This window comes from Brachionichthys hirsutus, unplaced genomic scaffold, assembly GCF_040956055.1.
Source record: "Brachionichthys hirsutus isolate HB-005 unplaced genomic scaffold, CSIRO-AGI_Bhir_v1 contig_353, whole genome shotgun sequence".
NCBI lineage: Eukaryota > Metazoa > Chordata > Actinopteri > Lophiiformes > Brachionichthyidae > Brachionichthys > Brachionichthys hirsutus.
Window position 1 is genome coordinate 5,217 of NW_027180644.1, and position 16,759 is coordinate 21,975.

Genomic DNA, 16,759 nt, shown 5'->3' on the forward strand with positions numbered 1-16,759 from the left:
TGTGGCTAAAACTAAAAACTAATTAAAAAAAACTTAAACTAAACAAATATTCAGTTTCATTTCATGTACAAAATACTAAATCAAAGGGAATGGAAACATAAAAACACTAAAACACTAGATAAAAATTCTGAGCAGAATGGGAAGTGTGCAGAATAATTAGCAATGGAACAAGATGAATACAAATAACAAAATGATGCACTACACCCCAAATATGCATGACCTTAAAGGCCACGCACTCACACACACACACACGCACACACACCTACACACACACACACACACACTCTGTTTAATGCCATGTAATTAAACTCTGGGGGCAGAGAGGGAAGCATCAGGGAAGAGGGACTGAAGAGGGAATGGATAGTTTCATCAAGGAGCAAACATTCAAGGCACCAAAAGGAAGCAAAGTATGCTTGTAAATACAGATTAAGATGGGGTGACCTGGGATTTTAAATGGTGCAATTACATAAAATGCTGCCTTGGAATAGAAGCTATCCCATAACATTCTCTCCAGAAAATAAATAAATACATAATAATAAGATGATTTGTTTGGAGGAAAGTGTTTGAGTAAAGGAAACACGAAAAACCTAAAAAGATATGACAACGTTTCATCTTATCTCCTGAGCAGGCAAGTCCTAGTTGTTGAACTCCCATAAAGGTCTGTGTGACAAAGAAATAAAGAATATATTATCTTCAAACACTTTGAAAAAGCGCAGGAGAAATACCTCCCCATCCTCTGAAGCTGAAATTAAACCATAAAAAAGTACATGAATGAAAGCTGGTAGAAGTAAGATTCTTTTTTTTTCCAAGTGCTTTTAAAGAAGAAAGTCCTACATTGAGGACTGCGTGTGGGCAGCGCCGACGGTAAATATAAAAATAGATGTCTCTACGCAGCTTGATTGATGTGTGATCCTTTGTAGATTGTAGTTTAGAATGGAAGAAGTAGACAGAATACAAAACTCTGTGGATTTATATCAGCTGAAATTTGGAGAAATATGATTCCGGCATTAACGGTGGAGCAGAAGTTGAGGGCATTATCTTGTGTGGCGTCTGCTTATATGTCACAGGTGAGTTTCCATTCCGCTGTGTGTGTGAGAGTTGTGACAGATTTAGCATATTAAGATCGGCTTGCAGGAAGGTGTCAAGTCTCTGTGAGGTGGTTCCCTCTGTGGTTATCCGTTTTTTCCTTCAGCTTTAACTGCACAGTCTCTTTGATGGATTGTCTCTATTCTCTCATTTAGTACCTCTGTGTACTCCTGACTGCGTACTTCAGAGAATAATTGAAAATGTCCATTTTTATTTCTTTTTTTTAAATTCTTTCAGGAATTTTTCTTCTGTTTCCACTTCCTTGCATCTAAGTTTCTAGATACTAAAACGTTTCACCTGATTTCTTTTTTATATATATATACAGCTTCTGCCTGCAACTTAGAAGAACATTACATGTCTTGAAATAAATATACAGTTTGTTCATTTACAGAGATTATACTGGTCACAAATCTATCAGTAAAACAACTGAATTTACATGATGTTAAAAACCTTTTAGTTTACAAGGATAATTAAATTAATGTTGGTGCAGATAAAGTTTAAACCATTCTACGAATCATTTTTGGTAATATTTTATGTTTTTCTGATAGTAATATATATATAAAATATATATAAACTTGTAATGTTAAAAACATCATCTTCAATTGGCGGTAAAAGGTCTAGTGGCCACACAATAAAATCGTGTTCAAAAGACGAGGGTGCTCCTTTTGATAAAGACGCTGCTTTCATTTTCGCAAAGCGAACAGGAAGCTCAAAGGCGTCTCATTCACAGGATTGTTGAAATTGTCTGTGAAGAGCAAAGACGTCCTCGGAAAGAGACTTGTCGTTTGTCTTCATTCGTCTTGCTCTGACTCATGTTAGCGCTCAATTATCCCTCCACAGTTTGTCTTCATTGTAGCGACGCTGATTAAAGTTAGGAGAGGAAGAGAGAGGGCGAGAGAGAGAGAGAGAGAGAGATGGCGATGTTAATGACGGGACATAGTCAAATGGGAAACAAAGAGTCGTGAAACAAATTGGTTGTCCTGTGAGGATGGGGGAAGAGAGAGACATCAGGTTTTCAAAAAGCATCTAAGACGTAAAGTTTGGGGTGAAATAATAAATAAATAATAATAATAAAAAATGACAACAGGTTTGAGATTAGAGACCGCCGATCATTCTGGTATGATCTTAGTTGCATTTAAGGCAAAAAAAACCTAATCTAAATTCCGTTTCCTGATGTGTTCTTGACCCATCCATTCACCCCGACCACCTCCTCGTGATTTTCCAAGGTCACCTGACTGAGTGAATAAATAATGTGCCACTAAAATGGACACGCATCAGAGGGCAGTCTCCATTTCTAATAACAACAACAACAACAAGAGGCCTCTGCAACATTCATGCTTAACCAAAATCAAATCAATTAAACAAATGTTTCTGCTTCTAATGGCAGCAGGGGGGGGGGGGGGGGGGGTCAGTTGTTGCGGCATACTTGAGTTACCCGTCTGCAGTGTATAACAAAAAGAATGCAAAAAGATGGCATCTCCCTGAGGCACGCCTGCCTTCGACAGGCACTGTTTCAGTCAGATCAGCAGATCGGGACCTGATCACTTTACATAGGGCTGTGTTCTAACTACTGTAAATACACACACACACACACATGCATACGCTCTCACACACACACACCTATATCTCGATTCGAGTCAGAAGCAGATATGCTGGCGTCTGTTGCCCATCATAGCTGCATCGATTTCCTTTCTCCTGCATCAGGCTGCCTTGTCAACAGACTCCTCCAAGCATGCAAGATGAATTATTCACAGGACAGCTTTGCAGGCACCTGTAAATAAATACTTAACTAATATTGGTGGCCACAACCCGCAGGTCTCAGCTTTCTGCAAGGAAGGAAATAGGAGAGAACCAAAGGAAATCTCTGCTAAATACATTCTGTTACTTACACATTTTGGAGTTTGTTATTTGTTTGCATTTACATTTTTTCTCCGATTAAGCGCCAGCCAATCTTGATTTGTGTTCACGCCATTCAAGACTGACTTGCATAGTATATCAATGCCATGTATTTTAATGTTTATTTTTAGTATTAGAAATGTGCACCTTATCTGTCTCACCGTGCGAGAGCGGGAAACGTCCTCTCAATTCTTCGTATGTCTTGACACGTGAAGGAATTGACAGTAAAGCTACTTTGACTTTGACACATTTTCCATGCAATCAACTTATCAGCTAAGTAAAGCAATCAGTTTTGTTCAGCGATCAAGGGCGAGTTGTTCAGGGCCATCATTTGGACGTCACACACCATTTGCCTTTGTCTTTGTGTTGCTTTCACTGCCTGTCTGGACTAAAAGGAGTAAATGTGCCGCATGTCAATATATAATTACACATTAAATCTCACTTGCGCAGGAAGTATTACAATTATGCCCCGCGTAGAGCCGAGGAAATTACGGACCCACTGCAGTGATTTCATGAAGCTCGGTCCAACCAGGAAGCAGAACCAAAACTGGTGTTCAACCTTTAATGGAGCTGTCCAACAGGGGGGAGCCTGAACACGGGGTCTTTGTGGACAAAAGACTCAGTATTTTTTGTTGGAAGATTGACACATACCTATTGACTAAAACTCAAGTTACAGGTCCCTAAAAACTACACTCGGTTTGAAGTCTGAAGTAAAACTACATTATATTTCATCTGCAAACAAAACAGAGATTTACATAAAAAAAAAATTAGAAACTAATTCAGTGACGGATTCATATCAGGCCTCAAGCAAAAAAGAGGAAACCTGATTTCCATATAAATGCCACTGCTATCCGCTGCGTAGATTTATTCCTTTTCAAGTCCGTCTTTGATGTCGGTCAAACTGTCCATTTCTTCGCTGAACAATAACAGCAAACGAGGAGACTCAGAGGGCGAGAGGGTTGGAGTGCAGTAATTGCTCCTGGGGATTGGATCCACGTTCGGTCACCGCCCGGGGAGATTGGTGACATCCACCATATTGATCAGCGCTGTTAACATCCACACACACACACAACCTGATCTCACAGCTACACACATCGTCTCGAACCTGGTTCACCTCTAATGTTACCTCCTCCAAAGACTGGAACATTCACAGACGCCCCCCCCCCCCCGATTAAACCAAAACTGAAGAGGAATTCAATCATCCAACCTCATCCTGCTGGAATAAAGTCAGCAGTTGTCGTCAGATGTTTGACTCATCGATTGATTGACGGGTCATTTAAGCTGTGTCCGGATTATTGGACAGACATGTTGACATAAGAGGTCAGGCCTAGTCGCTAATGTCATCCTGGTTCCCTCTCTACACACGGATGTCGTCACACCTGCAGGATTCCGGCTGGGTGAAAATGATGAGTCACCAAAGCGCCGAGCATCTCTCGAAAACCACATAATTATTATTGTAATCATCACACCTGATATTCACCGATGTGGTCGTGGGTTTATACGAACGGCGAGAATCTGTAATGCGAGTAAGTAAGGACGGGGGCGATGCCGCGTGAATCGTATTGACTGAGCTGTCAGAGTCATCCAAAGCTCTCACACATTTAAGATGCAGATGTCGGAGTCCACGCCGGCTGCACGCCGCTCTGTTCCCTCTCTGGTCCGGCGGAGCCTTCTCGTGTATTAATGGCTCGTCCGTGAGGATCTCTCCTGTTACACCCACACCCATCTTTAACCTTGGATGCTGATCTCTGTGTGCGTCTGTCCTCAGTCAAAAGCTCTTCTATTATTTACCATGCATCGCTGTCTGGGGTGGGCTTGTGTGAGAGGCCGGCAATCGCCTCAAAGGTAAACAACCCCCCCGGCCAATGACACAAATGACACACGCACACACACACATACGAGCCATCCTATTCTCCTCCGATCACATCTAATTTCCGATCAATATGTTTTAGTAGAGGCGGCATCCACCCCAAAACAGACTTTGTCTGCTCCAGGCGTTGTGTGTTTTATTTTCCAGGGGAAACCTTAGACTTTTATTTGATAAAATATACCTTCATCTTTTTAGGCATTCAACACATTTTTCCTCACAGAAACGCGACTCAAATATCTTGTCTAATTTGAATCATTCGTAAAGTTCTGTTTTGGCTAAATCAAAATTGCACCCGGTGGGGAAAAACAAGAAGCAAAATAAAATAAAAAATAAATAAGTGAGTAGTCATTATTTCATTGTTATTAAACAAACACAAATTATATTTTTACCTTGAACTAACTTTAAAAACAATCAATCAAAGGGAATAATATCAAACTGCAGGAATCTCCATCCATCCATTCGTTTTCTTGTCAATGAGACAATTGTCTATAAACAAACATAAAAATAAATAAAATCACAGACGTAAGATGTAAAAGTCTAAAGCATATTTATTCAGCAGGATATTTTTAATTTAAGGTTTTTGTTATTCTCCCCGAATAATGAAAATTCCCACCATCAGATGAAAACAAAGAAATAAATAGACTTTCAAACATCTCCGGTTCTCTGAGTGTTTTGTTAAACTTTCTTACGTTTCAACGAGATAAGGAGTCGCAGACGTCATCGACAGTCAGAGGAATTTCATTTCATGTGGTTTAGCAATAAAAAACCACACCTAAACAGACAAACTGTTCCAAGGTGACGACTGAACCGTGAGCCCAAAATAAAAAAAACGCTAGTCTGATTAACACAAACTACAAGACCAAGACAAAAGTCATGAGCTGAGATACCTTACAGAGAGATCACAAAGGAAACACAGGCGAGAACAGGCTGGAACATTCACATAATGAGAGACACTGAAACGTGGCGATAACGAGAGACGACGGGAGACAGGCGGTAAAGGGGGGATGCTGAGATTCAGGTGGAGACGATCAGATGAACGGCGTGGAGGACAGGTGTGGACAAGAACTGAGACGCACAAGCATAAACGGAGCAAACAACTAAAAGGCGGAACCCAAAGAAAAGCGACGACAGGAGGTGTTAAGAAAAACGCGGGGAAATGATCAACTTTCAAAATAAAACAGGAAATGAACTTGTCCCACAACACGAAATATGCAATATGAACAATTCAGCATGCGGGGATAGCAAATGAACCGGAGCTAAAGCTTTGAAAGATAATAACATTTCTCTAAAAAAAACCATTCATCTATGGAGGAGGTGCCAGTTTCACCACTCAGGAGAGGCTAATTGTCTATTTTGGCTCGACAACACAGTCGAACCTGAGGTGATGGACGAGTGCAGTTACAGCCAGGGTCACGTTCAATCAGATTGTCCTCCTAATCCACTGCTAGCGTAGCGCACCGCTGTGCGGCACGAGTGGAATCCATTTGTATCTGGTTTTTTTTTGGGGGGGGCTTAAAGACATTGGATTTATTGTCTGACATGACGCGCGACAAGATGTGCATGTTCGCATGCTTGACTGCGAGTCTTTGCAATGTGTTTATGCGAGGTGATGCGTTTGAGGTATGCCGGAGACTTAATGCGCGAATGTCAATATAAATTGTGTCTGGGTGTCCTCCCAGGAACGTGTCGGCGAGCAAATGTCAGACGAGAGCGACAAATGTGCGAGGCATTATTTATACCCGGGGAGACGGCCCGCCAGTGTCTGTCACCCTGAGAAAGTTTCTCAAAGATATTGCTGTTCTTCCCGACTCTTGCATAGCGATGCCGTATTCATTATATCCACACAGCTGAGCCGTGCTGCTTTTATTACGGATGGCGCCGACACCTTCTGCCTGCGCTCTGTTGGGTTTTAGGGGTCCTGATGCCGATTTAATAATGACCTCCGGAGACCCGGCTTTAGCCTAATACCTACTTGAAAGCTATCCTTCCTCTTGTTTAATCCTTTGCTGGAGACGGGCGAGACAAGTGGCGGCATAACACTCTCTCTCTCTCACACACACACACACACACCTGGATTAATGCAGCAGGATTTGAGTGTGTGTTCACAATATACTGGAACTGGGTAATGGCACGAACCTGCAGAAAGGAAAAAATAGGATATAACCTTTTGAAACCAGGACTTCACTGCCCTTCCAGGATGATTTTTTTATCCCCTTCTATATTTTTTTCCTTGAACACTGGAAGTTCTCCATCGTAATTTTGTAATTTGGATCAACATTGCTGAGCTTTCCTTTCAAGGTCAAATAATCTGTGACCTCAGTCACTTACATGCAATGAGAGAAATGTCAGTTCAGGGGTTCATCATAATCTCATTTTGTTTCCCTGGATGAGTCGGTGTATTTTTGGAGTCTTAGATGAAATACGGGGATGTCCTGCATCATTTTGATTAGAAAGTCAAGCTGCTTTTCAATCAGCACCAGGTTCGCTTTTGACCTTCGGCGATGATCGTTAAATTATCCCAGCCCCTCGCTAATTTTTTCCCCGCAGAGTTTCCATCCATATCAAACGGTCTTCATTAACAGTTTAATTTTTATGGAGATGGATATGATGACAGGAGAGCGGATTTATCCGGAGCCCCTCATCAAAATCATCTCCCCGCGTTGACGATGACTGTGAAGCTGTGATGTGCTTGAAAGCTGCAAGGGGATAAATCGAATTGGGATAAATGTACCAAATCCTCATCCGTGTTGTATGAAAGGAGAGAAGCTTCGCACTCCGCTTGAAAAGGGTGGATTAGACCCCGGAGGTCTTCAACACACAAATGGGTGCGGCAAGTTGGCGTAGAGGTCAGAGCAGTAACCTCACAGCAGCGAGAAGGGTGGGTTCAAATCCTATCTGTGTGGAGTTTCTATGTTCTCCCAGTTTCCTTCCACCTCCAAAAACATGCAATTTGGTGAATTGATTACTCTAAAATTGTCCTTAGTGTGTGTGTGTGTGTGTGTGTGAGTGGTTGTCGGTCTCTGTGTGGTGCCGGTGACATATCCAGGGTGTGTCTCGTCTCTCGCCCGTAGCAAGCTAGGATAGGCTCCAGCAACTCCTGTGACGCGGAAGAAAATGGATGGATGCTTGTCTTCTCTGCTTCTAATTAAAATCATGGATGTTCCTACTGTCGGACTTTACTACTGGATGTACAACAATATCCGAGAGAGAGAGAGAGAGAGAGAGAGAGACTGTGTTCAACAGATGGTGTCATGGTTACGAGACAACCTCTGACAAATCCTAATTTGCACCTTTTTGTTGAGGTAGTTCAGACACGTTCGCCGACATCTGTTCACTTTGTTAGCGTGTTTAATTGCACCATCAAACACAGAAGAGATCACATCCTGCTCATCAAAGGATCCAGACTGGGCCGCAGCCTCGCGTTCCTGCGCGTGTCTTTGTAATGGGGTGTAATCGAGGGTGGCTCCAACAGGCCAGTAGTTGGCGGATGATGGCTTGATGTGTTCTTAAATGCAACCGGATGTTGATTTAGAAAATGACGGTCTCGTTAGAGTAAATGGTGCAATGATGGCGTGGCTGCCGATTGTTTGTCGAGTCTCTGCCACTTTTTATTCTCACACACTCGGTTAGATCCAGTAACAGGTCTATTTATATGGATGTCTTGTATAAGGCCGGGAAGAAGTAAGATAAAGCAGGTGTTTGTTTAAATGGAGTTAATCAGAAGAACATCTGAGGCTGCGTTCACACTCCAGGACTTAATGCTCAATGTGGCGTGTATGTGATCTCCTGTGTGAACTGCGTACGACCCAAAAGTGTCCTGCATGCGTCCTCACGCAGTGTGTGGGACTCTCAGTGTATGTGGAAGTAAATAAGGACGGTAACGGTGGCGATTTTAAATCTGCTGTCCAACGGGAGGCAGCACATTTGCAACTTAATGTTTTTAAGAAGAAGATTAGAAAAGGAAGAGAGCCAGGTTTTTAGCCATGGCGTTCTGTGATGGCGGTACCACAAAGAAATGCATGGGGTGCGGAGTCGTGTATCATTGACGTGCAGGTCGGATGAATACGACCCAGAATGAAGTCACCTTGCAAAAGATCTGATACGTATCGGATTTAGGAGAACATACCCAAGTGCATGGCCTGGGTCGCATTTGAAAAAGAAATCAGATCTGTGTCGTTCAGACTGTCACCAAGAACATGTTTTAAAAAAATGTCTGACAAATTCACAACCGCTGTCAGGTCTGGTAAAATAACATCCAGCTCTGGAAGCTCACCTTTGCTTTACTGGGCCATCAGTTCAAATCTCTCGAAAATAAGGAAACATGGAGCAAACCAAACATTTGAAAGGGTTTTCAGGATTGGGCTTTGCTAGTTGTTTTCACACAGTGGATTTGGCATTCAAGGATTTGAGTTTGTCTGCAGTAGAATCTTTAGCTCCGAGCTTAAATTCTCGCTTATATAAATAAATATATATATATATATATATATTCACTGCTAAAAAAAAATCAATACAGGAAAAATATATTTTCATGTGGAATCAGGATTTTGCTGGTCTTACAAGAGAAGAGTTGCTCTCTTTGATTGTGGAACATCAGAGTTCAGCCAACAACAATCTGGAGCTGCTTTGGCAGCCTTTGAACCCGACAACACAAAGTTACCAGCACAGATAGTGCTTTTGGTGTCCTTCCAAAATTGCAATGTTTACATGGCTCTTTGTCTTTTCTTGTTCTTTCTTTCACAAGTTCATAAATCCCCCCCCCCCCCCCCCCCCACTCCCCACCCCCACCCACAGAAGCTCTTCTGGTGACGACGTCGGAGTCAGAGATCCTTTCTCAGAAATACAGAGAGCTGAAATGAGGCATGAGGCACGGAGAATGGATTCTCAACGCAGCCTCGCAAGCCCACTGCCTGCTCCTCAGGATTTTGATATACAGCTTGCACACACACGCGCACACACACACACACACTAAAGCACTACCTCATCATTACCACAGAGCATGGAAGATGAAAAACCTATGAGTGTACGCATTTTGATTCTTAAATCAACAGCGTTTTGATTTTGGTTTTGCTACAGCAGAGCGTGAAGCAGCTTATTATCTGCTTCATTATTGACAGAAGGCCAGAGTTGTGTGTGTGTGTGTGTGTGTGAGAGAGAGAGTGAGTGTGTACGTGTGCTTTCTATACACGTGTGTGAGTATATTTAACCAAGCCGATCCCACTATCCTTTTTTTCACTTTTCCATTCGGGAACATCAGGCCATGTGATTTTCTAGCATTGCGAGAGTCGGGGGCATCAGCGTCATTATATTTACACCAATTGCTTTATCATCTATAGACGGTATGAAAGAGAATTGTCTCTGTTATGCCCAACCGGAGTCCAGCTTCATTTCCAATGAGTGCCGCCCATCCTTGCCTTTGATCTCCCCGGTCAGAGAGAATCGTTCCCTGCATGAACGCTTCCCCAGGTGAGCTCTTGGATATATTTCATGCGTGCAGTAACATCAGGACATTTACGCAGTAGAACTAAAAGCTCGAGCTCAGGATGGACGAGGAGGACGGCTGATTTACCCAAAACAATTTCCCTCGTTCGGTGTGTATTATTTTACTCACCGCCATCCCATCAGCTATTAATCAGAATGATGATTTTATGACCCAGCCAGATTGATCCGTGGGCTACGATCCAGCACATTATTACATACAGCAGGGCTACTCCTCCTCCTCCTCAGTTGCATATCGGTGCATTATCTCCTACGCAGTGAGTTGGAGTTGTTCATATGGATTAGGAGACAGAGGAGTGAGACGCTTCAAGGATCACTACCTTCAGCTGTCTAAAAAAAAGATATGTTCTTCCTCAAAAGTGTTTTTGTGCCGTTTTTAAATCACCTAAATGGCAAAGAGAAAGTGATCAAATATATTTGGAGTTAGATTTCAGAGAAATGCTGGACGTGTCTCAAGTATCTGAATGAAAGGGATGAAACCTTTGTCGGTAGTGGTGTAAACTTCAAGTCTGTTGGACCGCGCGTGTGTGTGTGTGTGTGTGTGTGTGTGTGTGTGCGTGCACCACATGACTTCACTAAGAGGTTTCCTTTCTGAACTTGAGTGCTCAGAGGTCTGCTGTGGCTGATAGGAGGGCTGCCTTTGTTCACATTACAACCCTAATTAGGCAGAGCATTGTGTGTCAGAAATATGAGAGGGTTTCTCAGTGTGTGTACAAGAGTGCATACTGTGTGTGTGTGCATGTCTGGGATATTGAGAGTGACAGCTGAGTGTTGGCACCAGCAGGATTTGCATGTCTCCTTGTTTCAGTCCAGAGCAGCCGCTGAGTTTCGGACTTTCACTGATTGTGTTGTTTTCTTAAACTAACCTAAATCTAAATGTCTGACATTAATCCTTAATCCGTGCCTCCCCTTAAGTGCCATTGAGCAAGCCTTAAATGAAGGGAGGACCTCCAAAAAAGGTGCCAATTTTGACATTTCACTGCCACAGCGTTTGATACAGATGTTTGTCTTGAAACCTATGCATGGGTTTTAAATAAAATAACAATGGGAGAACTGGCTCAGGAGTCGATGCGCAGATATTTATTTCGGTTTTCCGCTGTGTTTACAGAGAGCGCTCCTCTCTCCGTCTGGCCCAGCTCAACCCCGTCACTGCTGAAGCCGGAGGCAGCAAGGAAGCAGGTCACCCACCACCATCGTGTGTGTGTGTGTGGTGGTGGTGCCGCTGTCGGAAGAGCAAGGCTCTTCCCCCTAGTGAACGGAGTCTGCCGGCAAAGTCTGTGGCGCCGACGCACCGAAAAATACATTTATACATAACTCAAAGGCAAACTGCTTTTAACATTACAGCCCCAAAGGGCGGGATCATGTTATTTTTGATGTTTTATTCAACACGATCTTTAAATACTTTAGCATGTAGACAGCTGTGCTTCTGTTAGCTCGAAGCTAAAACTCAGTGACGCTGTTTGGTGGAGGTAACAGACGTCTGGATGAAATAAATACATGCATTTTGGCTTTTCACCCCGCTGGTTCTTGTCATTGCTCCACTTCAATCAATGATAATTCTCCATGAAATGTAATTTGGCATTGCTCACCCACTTTTTGTGGTGATGCCGTCATATTTAAGTACATTTTTGGATCCACGTGCAGATGCACGGGGAAGCATACAGTGCAGATAGCAGCAAACAAAATCAGAAGTCTAGCAATTCAGGGAAATTATTAAAAGGAAAAAAACGGAATACGGGCAAAGGAGACTGCAAATCTAGAATGTAACGGAAGAGGGAAAGGAATAAATACACAGAGGAAGATAAACCTTAAACTAAAGTAATTTACAACAAAGATGGGCTGAAAACATGCAGTAATTCTGAAACACGTCACTAAGTTTGAATACTTTTTTTGTGAGAAAGTGCCATTTACATTCTGTAAATGTGTTCAGTTTAACTACCCCACAGAGGGCAGTTATTGCCCTGTCTGTGTCCGGTATTGAAGTCATGAAGTTATGAAGTCAAAGCAATAAATCCCTGCCGCATAGGCGTAAGCAAGTAGCTGCTGTGGCAGCTCCAACAACGCCGGCACATTTATGCGAAAAGTGAAAAATGTGATCATAAAGAACTCGGAGCTCCTTTTGGGTCGACGGCCAAAGTGGGCGTCGTCTATGTCTATAGGGCAAATGGGCTGGGGTCGGGTGAAGAGGTTGGAGTAAAGCTGCTGGATCTTAAACCATATTAAGATTTAATAAAGTGGCTTGACAAATTTACAGCCGTTTCCAGGCTCTCTCTGCCATTGCTGATGGTTGATTAATTTTTTTTTTATACCCCCCTCTCATAATGCTGTGAAATAATTTGCTGAATTAAAAAGTGATTGACTGGGTTCAAGCACATATTGGTAATTAGTTTTTGACTGACAGAGGTTGAACCTCTCAGATTGATTTACAGTACCACTTCCTTTTGTAGAGGGTGAAATACTAAGGATTATCTATGAGGAAATAGAGCAGAAAACCAAGAACCAAGGTTTTTTTGTTGACAAAATATTTTTGTTCTTGTTGGATTTTCTGTCTTATACGTAGTATCGGCCACGAAATTCAACCTTAACTAATAAGGTCAGTAAGATCAATTCGATCACAAATCCCAGAGCAGATTCATCAATTGTAGTTTTTCCATAATCATCAGCCACCACCACCTGTTTCTGGGCTCCAACTTGATTAACTCATTCCATTTGTGTTTAAAATGTATATTTGATGAAGTCAGACATATCTTTCAAGTTTTACCTGTGTGTGATTCATTGCATTTAATGCAACGTGAATCAAATCTACTTTCTTGTTTTCTTCAAATATAATTTTCTGTGTTGAGATGACGGGCTTATCGGAGAGGATTGTTACACAGTTTGTGCTTTCACCAGGGAAGTTGTGTAGCATTATTCATAGTAGATTTGCAACAGCAGTCGCACATCTATTAGGTTTAATGTTATCACGGATTTTGAAATAAATATTCAGATGACATCACTGAAGTACATCATAATTTGCTCTCACTCATTTGTTTTAACATTTTCTCTTTGGTGAGCCTGATTATAAACCTAACCTATGTGTGGGATTATAGAATTTTGTTCTTTGGTCGCCCGTAGTGGTCGTATTATACAAAATGTCAAGCTGTTAGCAAGACTCAGCAGAGTGAATGGGCTTAGAGCAGAACCCAGTCTGCACCAGAGCACGGATTTGGGAACAGCAGTGAGGAATACTGTGGCGTTTGGATGTAGTCACTGATGTCTCTCCATTAGAAATGGCTGCGTGGGGATTAAAATGACAGAGGCTGGCATGTCCTCAACACCAATCAGAGCATACCTGGGAGATGTCTCATTCCTGAAGCTGTAGGACACATCCAGACGAATCAGAAGCCGTGTGAAGCTGCAGGGAACGCCTAATTATTTTCCAATTTCTAACATTTTATATTGATCTACATAACAGTCAGGATTAATCAACTCCCTGGCAGCCGCTAACGTTAGCATGTGAAATGGGTACTCGGAGCTGTGTGTGCAGAGACGGAACACACACACACACACACTCTCTCGCCCGAGGAGACAGCTTGCAAACAGGATGATTTAGGAGGTAGTACACTGACAAACAGAAGTGTTTAAGGGAGAAGGAAAAAAGGAGGGGAAAAAAGGAGGAATGGAGGACAAGACAACTGCTCCCATCAATTTCCAGGTTAAATGAACAAGAAGCTGCAGCAGAACACAATCAATGGAGACGCAGTGTAGGGCAGGCAGCAAATTAACACCGGAGCAATTAATGTGATCCAGAATGAACCTTCCACCCTAAAGGAAAAAGAAGATCGCCATTCCTCACGTCGGCCTGACGCCACTGGTGATCGTTTATTCGGGGTTTTGTCATGATGGCCGAGCGTAACAGTGAAGTGTAAACGGCAGATTTTTGAAACACATTTGTGAAGGCGGAACCTTTGAGCGCTAAAGCCACCGATAGCGTTATGTGGCTGAAGCAGAGACGGCCGGACGTCCATTTAATCACGCTGCTGGTGAATCAGCACCTGGTGCCAAAGTGACATTGAGAAAGATGCCGGACCTCGGACCCGTGCGAGTTTGTACAGGTGAATTACAAGCAAAAGTGCTTCAGATAAAAAGGCAACAGAAGCACTGCTGCAGAAAATCTCTATTTAACCGAGTAATATTATGATCGCAGGTCTGGCTGCAAATCTCCACACATGATAATAAGGGTAATTATGTTGTTGTTGTTTTTGAATAAAATACAGCAAAAAATGTGATGGAGATGACCTTTTTTTATTTTTTTGTATCCTCATTTTTCAGCATCTTTGTTTAAAAAAAAATTCTAAATCAGTGAGAACCATGGCAACAGCAGCTGCCAGGACGGGTAATCATTGCGGCTAGCTTTTCTCACTCTGTTGAATTAGACCAGGAGGAGGTCAGTACCAAGGCAGAATGAAGCAAATGTGCGAGATTTATTTCTTGTCATGGTTTATCGCAAACACATGCAAAAACCGGGATCGAGATAATAAAACTTTGACAAACATGAATTGAATTGAAAGAAGAAAGTCTCCTGTTTCAATTTTAGAGTTCCTCACATCTTTTACAGAAAGAGCCAGAAATGTAAAGAACGTCTGAGATGATGTCATGTGCCATGGCCCGACAGGAAGTGAAACATGATCGGATCATGTGAACAAACCTCTACAGATAATCTGGCAAACAACCAGACAGCAGAAACGACCGTTTGAAGTGACGATCCCCTTTCCAGTATGTCAAATATCACACCGTCGGCTTTTCTGAGCATTTAAATGTATCTTTATTTAATGAAAGCCTTCTCCATAGTACAGCAAATATACGGACAGGACCTCTAGTATCTCAAAGGACGTGACTCACACACTGAAGTTTAGTAAGGGATGAAGTGTTTGGACTTTCGCGTATTAACTCAGAGCTTCTTGAACAGAGAACTCATCGTGGCCTTCATCATCACATGTTCTTCTACACATTCATGCTCACACCACAGACACATGAACATGAACATAGCACCAGGCCTCTTCATTAACACACGTCTCTCGGAAAGAAATCGGAGCAGTGAAAGTTACGGGCTTTTATTGTGTGACGTGTTAAAAGAGACGGGGAAACAGAGCGACTGTTTGGGAGAACTAACTTCAATTATGTATAACCCAAGTTCAATTAAGCATTTGAGCAGAAAAATCAATATGGAAACTGATAACATCCAGGGCTTGTCATTCCTCACTACGGAACTGGTCTATCTGGAGGCGAGACACACACTCACACATTCTGTCGACCGAGTATAAATCACTCTGCATCCAATGAGAGCCTTCAAACTCGTGTTTCTGATCAATTGGTAATAAGTAATTATCATTGTGCAGAGAAATGGATGAAAAGGGCGAGCGAGCGGTTTTGTTTGGCTCCGTCAGTCCTGAATGATCCACAGGCAGCTGTGACGAGTGTTACGACATGAATGTGTGACAGACGCGTGTTTGTTTTTGAATTAGAAGTTTGGCCCTTGCAATTTTAGAGGTGACATGAAACAGATAGGGTCCGAACCAGGTACCGACTTGATGTGAGGTGACAGCGCTAACCATTACGCCACTGTGCCGCCTGTAACTATGGTTTGTATTTTCCTATTTAACGTGTCTCATAAAGCAGAAAGAAAGACAGAGAAGAAGGAATGTAGCTGGTGTGTTAACACGCGCGCACACACACACACACACACACACACAGGCCCATCATCCTCCATCCTTGCCCTGTGAAACCTGTAGAGAAGGTGATAATGGTACCTCACAGCTTCCACACATCCACACACTACTTCAAGATGTGTGTCTGTGTGTGTGTGTGTGTGGGGGGGGGGGACTTGTTTTGTGATGAAGAAAAAACAAAACGTTTGGATTCCAATGCAAGACAAGGAAATAACCAGCTCATCTTCCACATTCTGCCTGCCTACTCCATTAAAGTGCCTTCCCTACTCGCATATCTGATAAACACACACAGAGAGAGAGAGAGAGAGAGAGAGAGCCTCACACAACCCCCACAGAACAAACACACAGTGACGGTCTTATTCTGTGATTTTAAAATGTCAACCCGTCACCTGCTGATCTTTGTGGCCCCACGCAGCTGGCGACGCGTCCGAGGTGTTACCCCGCCTCTCGCCCATAGCAAGCTGGGATCGGCTCCAGCAGCTCCTGTGAGGCGGAAAAAGCGGAAGTGGATGGATGGATGGATAGTTACCCGTTTAGCCTCCTCCAATGGAACTCCCTCAAGAGCCTTTCCTCTCCCAATTTGTGAAGCAAAACATTATTCCAGAATTTTTGTTCCATTTGTATGTGTGGGTGTGTGTGTGTGTGTGCTTGTGTGTGCGTGACTGCATTTGTTAGCATGCATGCATTAATATTCTGATCCAGA

At 42.7% G+C, this 16,759-nt stretch overlaps 1 non-coding gene across 1 annotated transcript; it reads left to right on the forward strand.

Moving 5' to 3' along the window:
* Window positions 1-7,596: 7,596 nt before the first annotated feature.
* On the forward strand, window positions 7,597-7,716 carry LOC137916315 (U6atac minor spliceosomal RNA). Its single transcript, XR_011106483.1, has one exon. It is a non-coding gene; the product is annotated as a U6atac minor spliceosomal RNA (small nuclear RNA).
* Window positions 7,717-16,759: the final 9,043 nt, after the last annotated feature.